Genomic DNA, 14,560 nt, shown 5'->3' on the forward strand with positions numbered 1-14,560 from the left:
TTTCCATAAACAGAGAAGTCGTCCATGAATATTTCTACGGTCCGCTCCACCATGTCATGAAAAATGGACATCATACACCTTTGGAAAGTGGCTGGAGCGTTGTATAGCTCGAACGACATTCTTCTGTAAGCATAAGTCCCATACGGACATATGAACGTTTGTCTTCTCTTGATCCTCACTATGAATTGCGATCTGGTTGTATCCTGAATAACCATCGAGAAAACAATAGAAGGCATATCCTACTAACCGCTCTAACATCTGATCAATGAAGGGCAAAGGGAAATGATCCTTCCTTGTGGCTTCGTTGAGCTTTCTGTAATCAACACAAACACGCCATCCAGTTATTGTTCTTGTGGGCACCAACTCGTCTTTCTCGTTGAGAACTACGGTTGTTCCTCCCTTCTTTGGCACAACGTGAACAGGGTTGGTCCACACACTATCAGAGATTGGGTAAATAATTCCAGCATCAAGAAGCTTGATCACTTCTTTTCGCACAACCTCCTTCATATGGGGATTTAGTCTGCATTGCAGCTGGACAGATGGTTTGTGCTCCTTTTCCATCAAGATTCTGTGAACACAGACTGCTGGACTGATCCCTTTGATGTCATCAATTTTCCATGCGATTGCATCCTTGTTTCTTCGCAATACCGCCATGAGTTGCACCTTTTGATCAGGAGTTAACTTCGAGGATATGATGACTGGACTTCCGCTGGGTGGTTCAAAGAAAGCATACTCGAGGTGTGCAGGCAATGGTTTCAATTCTGGTTTCGACACCGGCACAGTTGGTATCTCCGGTGGTTCTTGATGAGTAGGAATAGTAGGATCGAAAGGAGGTGTCAGTAGGTTGGATTCAATGGAACAGCCTGTTCCTTCGCATATGTTCACCTCTTCTCCCAATAAAGTCTCTAGAGTGTCCTATTCCTGCAAATTAGAAAGACTTTGAAAATCATCCAAGAAACAACATGTGTCATCATTATTGTTTGCACGTCTCATTGCCTCGTTCATTTTGAAAATGACTTCTTCCCCATTAATCCTTAAGAATAATTGTCCCTCTCCTACGTCTATCAATGCTCTACCCGTGGCTAAGAATGGTCTACCTAGGATAATAGGAACATGCAAGTCTTCATCAATGTCCATTATAATGAAATCAACGGGCAGTATGAATTTTCCTACTTTGACTAGCACGTCTTCCACTACTCCCCTAGGATAACATACTGAACGATCGGCCAACTGAATGGACATACGAGTAGGTTGGGGTTCTCCTAATCCAAGCTTAGCATATACAGAATAAGGCATCAGATTTATGCTAGCTCCTAGGTCACATAGTGCATTTTCAATATTTAGCTTTCCAATTGAACAAGGAATAGAAAAACTCCCTGGATCTTTTAGCTTCTTGGGTAGTTGCTGCTTGTTTTGGAGTATTGACGAACAATCTCTGTTGAGTTGTATCATGGAAATGTTTTCCAGCTTCTTTTTGTTAGACAGGATGTCTTTGAGGAATTTGGCGTATGTCGGCATCTGTGCCAGCGCTTCTACGAAAGGAATGTTGATGTGCAACTTCATTAGGTTGTCCAACACCTTAGAATTCTGTTCTTCCAGCTTTTTGTTGATCAGACGCGTTGGATATGGCACAGGTGGAACATACGGCGGTGGTGGTTTATACATTCTTTCACTTTCCTCTTGATCCGGCTTACTTGTACAAATTGTCTTCCTGGTTTCATCTTCACTAGGAATAGCATGTTCCGGCTCCTTTTCAGCTTCTTTGGACGTTCCTGTGCATTCAACATCTACATCAGTCGAAATAATGTGTTGAGTTTGCTTACCTGATCTTAGGGTGATTGCCATGACATCGCCCTTTGGATTTGGTTCTGTGTTGCTCGGCATTATTCCCTTTCCTTTTGACATAGATGCAGCTAACTGGTGAACCTGTGTTTCCAGACTTTTTATTGATGCTTGTGTCTGTTTCATGAACTGCATCATCATTGTTTTCATATCTGGCTCTACATCTTCCTTTGGTGGCACAAGTTGTTTGTAATGCTGCTGAGGTTGCCTTTGGTAGTGTCCTCCCTGCTGTTGTTGATATCTCGGCTATTCCTGCTGGTTTGGCTGGCCTGTCCATCCAAAGTTCGGATGGTTTCTTGTGGCAGGATTATACGTGTTGGAATATGGGTTAGGTGGATTCCTCTAATTATACCCTACGTAATCACATTCTGCCTGTGCGCCCTTTCCCTGCTTAACTCCGGGACAGTTGATACTGAAATGAAGACCTCCACAAAAATCGCAAATGTCATTGAATGGTGGTTCGTTGTGAATCGAAGACACATTTATCTTGCCCAGCTGTCTAGCAAGCTATTCTACCTGACTTGTCAATTTTGACACAACATCATCATTTCCCATCTTCTTCCCTTCACTTCTGGCTGAGTGCCACTTGTAACTTGTGCTGACTACCTTCTCAATAAGATCATACAAAGCCTGTGGCTCAAGATCTTCTGGGTTACCGTTGGCTATGGATTCAATCTGGATTTTGTAGATGTTTGTCACACCATTATAGAAATTCTGCACTTGCATCCACATAGGGATACCATGATTTGGTACCCTACTCAATAGCTCTTTGTATCTTTCCCAGGCTTCTGCTAGCGACTCATCCTCTTCTTGTACAAACCGCGACACTTCATTTCTCAGTTTTATTGCTTGTCGAGGTGGGAAATATTTCATCAGAAAAGCTCGTGCCATTTCTTCCCAACTTGTGATTGTCCCTGGCTGTAAATTTCTTAGCCAGTTTTTCGCTTTATCCCTTAGGGAAAAAGGAAATAGCTTTAGTCTGATTACGTCGTCAGAAACACCTCTGTTTGATCTAAATGTGTTGCACAACGTGATGAATTCTTGAATATGCCCATTTGGATCTTCAAATTGAAACCCATTAAATTGCACTGAGGCTTGGATCATCTGTATCATGGATCCCTTCACCTCGAACATGTTGTTCCCCTCGTTGGGCAACACGATACAAGATGAATGTCCCTCTGTGGTTGGCCTCGAATAGACTCTGATTCGCATAACAGGAGGGTTGTTATTTTCTCCTTCTCCTTCAGGACCAGGCTGAACAACGTGTTCCGGTCCTCTTCCAGCCATTCTTCTTTCTCTTTGTCTCTCTCTCTCTGTCTAGCACGTCGAGCTCCCGTTTGGTTTCGTCTACACGTTCTCTCTAATTCGAGATCGATAGGAAAAACAGGAGGTCCAGCTCTACGCATAAACAGGTTGAGAACTTCTTTGTTTCCTGCACGCCTTAGCAAACAGATTAAAAACACCCTGTTTCACAGAAATTTCAGATAAATTTTGTTGCTTCCAATCCCCAGCAACGGCGCCAAAAACTTTTTGTCCTCGGATGTGACTCTAGCAAGTGTACTAGATACAAGTAATAAAGTGATAAGTCAAGTATCGTATCCACAGGGATTGAGATCAAATTGATATGAGAAAATCGTTGCTGAACAGAGTGTGTGTGTAAAGGTATCTTCTTAGTAGGATTGATTGTTTGAGTGTGGACAGTTAAGACAAAAGCGTGCTAAAGTTATGAAGGATATTACAAATAGAAGACAGTTTAAAGGATAGAACAGGCTAGGCACTGCCGAACAGGTTGTGCACGGTCATATAACACTCCAACGAATTTGTGACAGTACCAATGAAGTCAAAGTATCAGCTTTAATGCCCACTTAAGTCAACTTTCGTGTGTTCTTAAGTTCCTAAGATTTACTAGAGCCAATAGCGTCCTAAAGGAACTTTCTTTCTTGCATTAAGATCAAAGCTGAATTTCCATTAAGAAAACCTTTGACACAACCATCTAACATGTCTGCTTCGAGGTTGCAAGATTGATAGAGATATCGGTGAAGATGTAAGTAGTGTCCTAACATTCATCTATCACATGCATATATGCCGAAGCACAGAAGTAAAGATCCTCATCAACACATCATTGGCAAAATACTAAACATTCATTGAAAGAGTTATAAAACTTACATTACCGGCCCGGACTGGCCGTGCCTATTCAAAATGGATTACTCACTCATATCAAGCAGTGAGCAATCAGAAGTTCTTGATACATTTTGAAACTCCATTGGAGCTCTATTCTAACGCCTAAAGAGTGACTTTTCTGTTCTAAACTAAATAATTTTATCCGATGATGAACATGCCCTCTCTTTCCTTTGCTACATCTATTTAAAGGAGAAAGATTGGGCCAAAACTGGTACCCCAAAGTACCCTTCCAAAAGCAATACAGAAATAAGTCAACACTCTATAACTAAACAAAATAGAAAATGATTATGGATCCTTTTGACCCTTGAACACTCAAGGGTCGAAACATCTTGTCCTTATGTTACTTTTAGGAAATGCCATCGAAACACTTTTCCACCTGCTGCATCTGCCACGCCCACCTCTGATCTGTCGCTGTCCGTCATCAGAATATCCAGCGTTTGACCGCTGGATCATAGAAAGGCTCTACTCCTCTTTGGCAGTTGCGAAACAAGCTGTTTCCAGCGAGTTTGGCTTTTATCTTTGCTTATCTATAAAAAACATTAATCAGCTCTTTTATTCTTGCAATATAACATAAAACACCCCAATTCTTGTATAAGTATTGTGATTAAACTTAGTCAATTTCATGCCTAACACTTCATCCTTGCTACTCAGCAAGAGAACCCATGTATACCGAGAGAAATCATCTACAATGACTAAGGAAAATCTCTTACCGCCCAAGCTGAGTGGCTGGACAGGTCCGAAAAGATCCAAATGTAGTAATTCCAATGGATGCTTGGTTGAGACAATATTTTTACTTTGAAAAGACTTTTTGGTTTGTTTACCTTGCTGACAAGAATTACATAATTGATCTTTCTCAAATCTAAGTTTGGGCAATCCCTCAACTAGTTGTTTTCTTGCTAATTTGGCAAGGAGGTCCATGCTTACATGACCAAGTCTCCTATGCCATAGCCATGAGTTGTCCTCCTTTGACACTAAGCATATATTTTTTGAAAAATTCTTTTCTAAACTCAACATATAGACATTGTCAACACGAGGGGCAGTTAAAATCAAATTGTTTCTTTTTCCCTCGAGTATCCGACACTCAGTGGCATCAAATACAACATTTCTACCACTGTCACACAACTGAGCTACGCTCAATAGGTTATATTTGAGACCGCTGACTAAGGAGACTGACTCAATAGTAGGGTTACTTTCGATAGTACCTGAACCTACTATCTTACCCTTTTTGTTGTCTCCGAAGCTTACACTTCCACCTCGTTTACGCTCAAGTATGATGAATTGAGTTTCATCACCGGTCATATGCCTCGAGCATGCGCTGTCAATATACCAAAGCTTTGACTTCTCCACGCACCTCAGGCTCACCTACATTTTGAACTATTCATCTTTAGGTACCCAATTCTTTTTTGGTCCTCGTTTGTTAGCATGAACAAGTGAAGCATCATATTTCAATTTGTGACGACATATGTTTATGGTCTGGCAAGCTTTACCATATAAGTCACAATAGGTTACCCTTTGAGGGTAATTTTGTTTTTGGTCAGCACGATTGTGCTGAGCATGCCAACATACCTTAGTGGTATGGCCTTTCTTTCCGCAGAAGTCGCATTGGACATTCCGCCGAGTATGCCAACACACATCAATGATGTGCCCTCTTTTCCCACAACAGTCACACTGACTGTTCTGCTGAGTGTACTGTCTATGATGACCAGTACCTTGAAACTCAGCATTGGGATGGAACCTTTTCTTAGCCGATGTACTCAGTTGGTTCCTTTTCTTAGCCGATGTACTCAGCTGGTTCTGTATGGTTGTGATGTCCTTTCTCAGCTTCTTAGAGTCTGATTGGACTTCAGAGACAAATTTATGCATTATTTTCAAACTTTCATCCTGTCTAGTGCTGTTCTGAAGTAGATGTCGGAGATCACTCAGTTTGACCTCCTCAATCTCATCACATTGCCTGCTGAGTGCCTTTATTTTCTTATTACACTTTTTGGTCAGTGTATATAAATCACTCAAGGCGTTGACCATTTCATTTCTAAGCAAAAGAAGAGATGTTACCTCATTGGAGTGGTCCTCTTGGTCAGTGTCATCTGAGAGGTCAGCTTGCTCAGATTGGCATAGGTCAGTAGCTTTGTCAGCCATAAAACAGATGTTCGCCGACTCAGTGGCATCAGCTTCTGATGAGGTTGACTCATCATTGTCGCTCCTTGTTGCCACCATGGCTTTTCTGCTACCTTTCTTATCTTTCTTCAGTGTGGGACATCTTGATTTGATATGGCCAGTTTGATGGCATTCAAAGCATGTGACGGGCTTGGAGCTGTCCTTTTTGTATCTACTGTCACTGGACTTAGCTTTGTATTTGTCGCTTCGTCTGAATGGCCTTTTGCTGTTCTTATCATTCTTTCTGAACAGCTTCTTCATTTTCCTAGTAAACATGGCCATTTCCTCATCATCTGATGAGTCAGCTTCGGTTGACTCAGCTTTCATGACAAGTGATTTTTGTTTCTTGTCCTCTGACTTTTCTTTAGCTTCAAAGTTCTTCATTGAGATCTCATCGGTCAGCAGAGATCCGATCAGCTCGTCATATTTGTACGTGGTCAGGTCCTGAGCTTCCTCCACAGCTGTTTTCTTAGCTTGCCAACTCTTGGGTAGACTTCTCAAGATTTTCTTCACCTGCTCTTCTTCTGTGAAGATCTTGCCGAGTCGTTTAAGCTCGTTTATGATATTTGTGAACATTGAGTTCATCTCCGAGATATCTTCATTCTCATTCATCTCGAACAGCTCGTATAATCGCATATGTTGGTTCACCTTTGACTCCTTGACCTTGCTGGTACCTTCATAGGTCACTTCCAGCTTCTTCCATATTTCCTGTGCTGACTCACAATTTGAAATTTTGTTGTACTCTGCAGCATCTAACGCATAGTGAAGCATATTGATAGCCGAAGCATTATTTTGTAATTTTCTAAGGTCATCTTCTGACCACTCAGTTTCACTCTTAACAACTTTTTCGTTGTCTACTGTTTTGTAAGGCACATATGGGCCTTGAACTATTGCAAGCCACGCACTCATGTTTGTAGCTTGAATAAAGTTTTTCATCCTGTTTTTCCAAAATGTATAGTTTGATCCGAACAACAAGGGAGGCCGACTAATTGATAATCCCTCAGGGAGTATCTGTGTTGTTTGATTTCCATGAAGGAAACGAGTGCTGTTCTCAGCCATTTATAGGGATCAGTTCAAGATAGATATATCTTTGAGTAGTGAGCTACTGAGCTCTGATACCACTTGTTGGTCCCGTGTGATTAGTTCCAAGGGGGGGGGGGTTAGGAACTAATATAACTTTTTTCGTTTAATAATGCTGACTTAATCAATTCTTTAAATTACTTAACTCAAATTTTAGTCAGCACGACCGAGAGATGTAAGACAGCTTTAGTCAGAGGCTGACTAGAACAGTTTTACTTGTGAGTTGGGAATTAACACTTGAGGCCAGCTTCCAACTCAGCACTCTGAGTACCCAGTGTCAGCTTATACAATTTATATCCTGAGTAATTTAAGCAAACAATACATACATATATATTGAGATAAAGGGTTAGAAATTACTCAACAAGATTTATCCTGGTTCGGCCTCACCGCCTACGTCTAGTCCCCAGAGTCCTTCCGGGCTTTTTCAATCCAATACTGAGCTCTTTAAAGGTAGAGCACAAACCGTTTACAAGGCAGTTGAATATGCAAGAGTACCTTCCTCTATTCGTCTACTCAACTCCTACTAAGCGCTATAACCGAACACTCAGATTTTTCTCTACCGCTGAGTACTAAAACCGAGTACTCAGCACCACTCTCTCTATCTTTTACAATTGATACAAATCTGTTCTTTCTAGATGAAGAACACTTTAGATGAATACAAATTCAATCTAGCTTTTACACAGAGATAGAAATTTGGTGTAAGATCTTCTTTCTTGTCTGAATGTGCTTTGTATGTATGCTCTTTTTCTCTTGTATTTTCGGCAAAGGATCCAAGAGATGGTCTTGTCCTTTTATAGTTGATTCTGAAGCTCTAATCATTTGAATCTGGAAGTATCCGTTGGATTCAAACGGCTCTCTTACGTCACACGCTTGGTCAGCATTCAGAATGCGCAGGTCAATCCTGTCGTCTGAATTTAGCAGGCGCCAGGCTTGTCTTCTTCCTACAGGTTCGTCTTCTAGCGCCAATTTCGTCTTTTAGCCAAATGCCAGTTGACCCATACGTCTCGAAATTGACTCTGTGCGTAATTCCAAAGCTTCTGTATCGGTGCAGATGTTGTCGGATCTTGTCTTTTAGTAAACGGATCATTGACGCTGTCCTGATGAACACTCAGCTTGACTTTGATAGGCGTTGCCTTTGATCTTTGTCTCTGGCGAGGCTAAGTCACGTTCACTCAACTTCTTCGGTCAGCTTTGTCTTCAAGCGTTTGTTCTGAAGAAGACTTATCTTCTGCAATGTTGAGTTACACTCCACTCAGCTTGTGCTGTGTTCTCATACTGACTTCGTCCTGTCTTACTTTTTATTTCTGTTTTCATTTATACTTATACTCAACATTGAACAAACACATTAGTATAATTAAATCAAAGCACTTAAATTTAATTGCCCCTTAATCATGGATTAACTTAAATAATTTTGTTAAATCAAAATCATGTGGAAAGGTATTTCAACAGAGAAGACCACATTCCAAAGACTATTCGACACAGGGCACGTGACGAAAAGATGATCAATTGATTCAAATTGGTTTGTACCGCAATTTTTCTATGAATCACAAGCCAACAGGTGACAGACCGCCTAGGCGGCACAAAGGCATTCCATAGAAATTTGTTCCACTCAACCGGAGTGTTGTTGCTGCATAAGCTATAGAAACCTTTGGCAGTATACATATCTGACAAAGCCGGTTTCCACACACCCGTGTCTGTTCCGTCCCAACTTTTAGAATCCCTTGGAATGTTCAATTGGACAAGATCAAGTAGTCAATGCAAATTAGTCCAGGATTCATCAGCTCGAAAGGAGTGAAGCGGGTCATAAAGCTTGCGCTGTATATTTGCCGGTATGCCGAGCTGATTTGCAACCGTCGATGCAATCTAGGAGTCCATCCAGAAATTTAGTTCAGAATTGTCTCCAAACCACCAGGTCACTTCTAGACTGATCTGATCATAAATTGGTCGAACAGAGGTCCAAACCGAAGAATTTGAAATATAGCGCTTAGGCATACCAGATTGATAAAGGAAGCGATTTCGCAGCAAAGAAAGGATATATCCATTTTTTTGAATCAAATCCCAGCTGAACTTACCAAGAAGAGAGTTGTTCAACAGTCTGATATCCTTGATTCCAAGCCCCCCAAATTCATACAATTGACAACACTTCTTCCATTTGACAGTAAGGAGCTTTCTCTGGTCCTTGTCCCCAGTCCAAAGGAAGTTTCTGAGAGCTTTAGCAATCTTTGTAGTGAGAGAGGCTGGCCACTTGCAAATCATAAGTGAATGGATGAGAGCACCCGTTAAAGCAGATTTTATCAGAGTTAACCTACCAGCTAAAGAGAGAGATCGTCCCTTTCAGAGATTAAATTTAGCAAGGAACCGGTCCATAAGCGGTTGTAAGTGACGAGCCTTTGGTGCCCCCTGAAAAATTGGTACCCCAAGATAATTAAACGGCAGCCGAGCAACACGAATACCCAGAATATCAGTGAGCCGATTCCTACGCTGAATGCTGATACTGTTTCCAAAATAAATTGCGGATTTATCCCAGTTAACCATCTGACCCGATATGGCTGCATAAAAGTTGAAGAGATCCTTTACACATTTCATATTTTTTAGAGTAGCCCTGCCAAAAATTAACATATCATCTGCATAAAGGAGGTGAGAAGGAAAGAGAGGAGAGTTGTGATAAACCATGGGTTGAAACTTGCCTTCATCCACCAACTTGGCCAACCAACGACTGAAGAAGTCCTCTGCAATACCAAATAGAATTGGAGAAAGCGGATCCCCTTGCTGAACCCCACATGAGCAGCTAAAATAACCCTTGTTACCCCCTCTAAAAGCAATTGACATACGAGCAGATCGAAGAACTTCCAAAATCCAGCTTCTAAATTGCAAAGAAAACCCAAAAGATTCAAGAACAGCCAGGAGAAAGTTCCAGTCAATGGTGTCAAAGCCATATTTCCGCCAAAACAATTCTTGTTTAGCATATTTACCCCTTCCGAGGCCGCAGCAATGCAATGATGAATGCTTCTACCTGAGATGAATCCGAATTGGTTATCCGAAACAATGCGCGTAGCGACAGGCGCCAGCCTATCAGCAAGGATCTTTGAAATGATATTATAATTAAAATTGCTCATGGCGATAGGTCGAAAATGTTGAATTTCATTTGCTTCAGCAACTTTGGGAAGAAGAGTCATAATACTAGAGTTCATACATGGAAGCATACAGCCAGTATCAAAGAAACTCTGCACCATCTTACAAACATCTGAACCAATTACATCCCAAAAGTGCTAGTAGAATAACCCCCCATACCCATCTGGACCCGGAGAGCTATCACGGCTAAGACTGAAAACCGCAGCACGGATCTCATCAAGCGTTGGCCGCCGTGTGAGTTTATCATTGTCCACCAAATTGACCAAATCCGGAATAACCGCAGCAATAGCACCCTGATCAATAGCTAGCCTGCTGCTAGTAAAAAGAGTAGAAATTTATTCTACAACATGCTGAGAAATGATATTCTCATCATCAACCAAGATTCCATTAATGAGAAGAGAATCCATTGATGATTGAATTTTTCTACCTTTGGCCGAATGATGAAAAAAGTTGGAGTTCCGATCCCCTGCCTCAAGCCATTTTTCTCTGCTTTTATCATGGAGAAGCAATTCCTGCCGATGCAGTTAAAGATCAAGATCGCGCTGAGCTTCTGCCTCAATCAGACGCCAACTCTCATTCAATCCTTGTACTGAGATGTCCCTTCGAATTTCAGCAAGTCTGGACTGAGCAACAGCAATATTCCCTTCCACCCTACCAAAAACCTCTCTGTTCCATATACGCAGTTTAGGCTTCAAAGATTTAAGCTTATGACAAAGAAGCTGCGCCGGAGGAAGGGAAACATGGCTGTTACGCCAATGATCGGAAATCAAACCCTTTAGTGAAACATGTGTAGTCCACATAGAGAGAAAACGAAAGCGGGTTTGCCGAGCCAAGCCATTTTTGCATACTAGAAGTAACGGACTGTGATCAGATTGATGTTGAGGGAGAACTGAACAGCTGATTGAATCCCAGAAATCAACAAAATCCTCAGACACAAGAGCCCTGTCAAGTTTACATTCAACATGTTCAGGGCCAATACGACCATTAGATCATGTAAAATGCATACTAGAGCTATCAATTTCCTCAAGGCCGTTATTATTAATAAAACCGCGAAAGTCCCTACAACTAATGACTGAAGGACTACGACCCGTCTTTTCGTGAGCACCGATGACTGCATTGAAATCACCGATAACCAGCTTTTTTCTGTTGCCCACAATAGTGTTGGGGTTTAGTGTCCTATAGACAATTGTTCCAGGATATAAACCTAATGTAAATGAATTGTTCTTTATATCATTTGTTTTAATAAGATATGGTTTCATAACTATATAAAGGCAACCTCATTTAAAGAACTAAATAAGTCTAATAAAAGGAAATCCCTGAGTTCATTTAAAGTGATTATAAAGTGTTCATACAAGCATGAAGTGAGACGAAACATTATAATAAACTAATAAACTTAAAGCCACCCCAAGTCAAGTGATATGTTTTGAATAGGGATTGACATAACACTGTTGAGACTTGCATGTAACAATGTTTTCTGTCGAGACAGAGAGCTGATCTCACAAGCTTCAGATATGCAGATATCTGGACAGTTACATGGATCCAATGAATGGAGTTCATTAGGATTGGGGACCCGACTTGAGATAACAGGATGGGTAGATTTATCCTTGTCACATGTTCATCTCATTGGTATTAATAGGTATAAGTAATCCTAAGACTCAAAAGTAATGTTAATTAATGATTCTGGATTATGGAATGTGATACTTTGATCCTGTTGTAACACGATCCATAACAGGGATGACTCTGGGGTGTGTACGGCAGACGTTGGGTATCACAAGAAGTAATTGCAGGATAGTTATACATTGGATTGAGCATTTGTCACTCCTGATAAATGGGAGATACGTCCAAGGATCGCTTGTGGAAGACTTAACTCTAAATCCTTGCAAGGTGATAGCTTAAGACTTGAAATGCAGATTTCACTTAACCTATCTAATTGGAGTTAACTCAGCCTGTACAAGTAAAACGAACGTCTCGCTATATGTGACTTGACATTGCCCATAGTCATAAGATTCAGTTCAAGGATGTAGTTGACAAAGGATCGAATTATACTATAACTAATATGGAAAGGTCAACGACGGAATCAACCTGTCTTCTTATAGCTCTGGGGGAATGTTTCGGATCTGCCAATCACAGTTCGCGCACTCATTCCGTTATACAAAGATTAAATATAATTCTGAGAAAATTAATTTAATAGTTGTATACGGCTAGAAGCAATAAGAACCTAATGGGTCACACATAAGACTTGGAACCAAAAGAGGAATGGATGTTAATTAATAGATGGAAGCCCAATATAAAGGCCTAAATAATAAAAAGGGGAAATACATGTATTATATATATACATGTGAGAATAAATTTATTTTAGTCAATTATGATTAGATTATAATTGTGCATAAATTAATTATGGAATAATTAAGTTAGAAGATTCAAAGTGATTAAATTGCTTCTAAATATTATTCTACCAAACAACCTAATATTATCTTTATATTTAGATATAACTTTAAATAATATTTATGAAGTTTTTATTTTAGAATAAAACTATAAAGAAATTATCTAAAACTATAGATAATATTTATGAAGTTTTATTTTAGAATAAAACTGTAAAGAAGTTATCTAAAACCATAAATAATATTTATGAAGTTTTATTTTAGAATAAAACTCAAAAGAAGTAACCTAACTAAAGTTTAGATACAATAGACTATATATATCCCCTTTTATAAGTGTACTTGGTCAATCCCTAATAGATAGAGAATTTCAACCAGTCTATTGTAGAGGAAGAAATTGCTCCGCTCGCTTCCATTCTATTGATTTCATCTCTTTCTCTCATCCTTGATCTTGTGTTGATTAATTAGAGGCAATCTATCTTGATTGCTATTACTTGGTTGAGTTCTAATATCGTTTGATTTGTGTTTTTGTTTTGTGCTCGTGAACTCGGATTAAGAGTTGAGGGCACTTCGCTTGCAACGGTAGATAGTTCATCAAAAGGTATTTCCTTCTATCCCTCTTTATATGAAATAACGATTAACGGATCTTGGTTTAAAGGAAATAGGTTAAAAATTTTATATTTCCGCTGTCAAACGTTTGCCTATTTTCCTTCAAATAGCACTGAGAGAATCCCAAAGCATACGTCGTCTGCCAAAAATTACTGCCATACACAAAAGAGAGCTGAGTGTAATATGTGGCACTACCATAATTGATAGAGATGTGCTGATCATGACAAAGAATCATAGAGCAGAGATGTAGGGTACCCATTTTACAAAAAAGCCAAATAGAAATACAAGGATTCTCAGCGACAAACTGCAAGCCAATAGAATTTCAGAAAGAAGAGTGAATCCTATCCAAAGCAACCATAGGTTCAGAGATACATACCAGATCCGGATGATTGACAGAACAAAAAAGTTTCAGAGCCCTCTGCGTACCAGGGTTATTAATACCCCTGCAGTTCCAGTAGAGAGTGATCATTTAGGGAGTGAAGAACTGCCCCGCTCCTTAGAACGGGAATCTACACAATCTTTTTTTGTCTTGGATTTAGCTTTCTTCCTAGTGGTAATCCATTCGGTATTTACCTTAGGGATGCTATTGATATCAACCATTGGAGAGAAAGGCTCTGGGGATCCATCAGAACCCGATACAGAACTGTTATCTTCATCATTTCGCTCACCCCAACTTTTCTTTTCCTCTTCATGTCCCAGACTGTTATTGTTAGCCGATTGGTGCAGCACAAGTTGCAAAGGAGCAACAATTTCGCCCTCCTCTATAACCACCGGCTCCTGAATAAAAGTTTGAGAATCCATCTGAACCTTGGCATGCTCAGTGTTAGTTCGGTTCGCCCTCAGTCCCTTTTCAGAAGGAACAGTCCTCTGCACATGAGGCTTAGGATGTTCCTTGAGATTTCTCCTACATTTAGCTGAGGTATGTCCAATTGATGAACAAGTTCCACAAAGCGCCGGCAAACGCTCATATTCGATATAAACCCATTGCTTATGACTATCAGTGTCAACTCTAAGTTTTGATTGTATTTCACAAGAAAGATCAACATCAACAAGTACCCTAGCATAATGCCCAAATTCTCCATTCACAGTGTTATGATCAAAGCGAATTGGAACCCCAATCACTCGTGCAATACTGGCAATTATTCTAGTGTCCCAAAAACTCTCAAGGCAAATTATATAATCTA

This window comes from Euphorbia lathyris, chromosome 10 (genome assembly GCF_963576675.1).
Source record: "Euphorbia lathyris chromosome 10, ddEupLath1.1, whole genome shotgun sequence".
In the NCBI taxonomy this organism is placed as follows: Eukaryota; Viridiplantae; Streptophyta; class Magnoliopsida; order Malpighiales; family Euphorbiaceae; genus Euphorbia; species Euphorbia lathyris.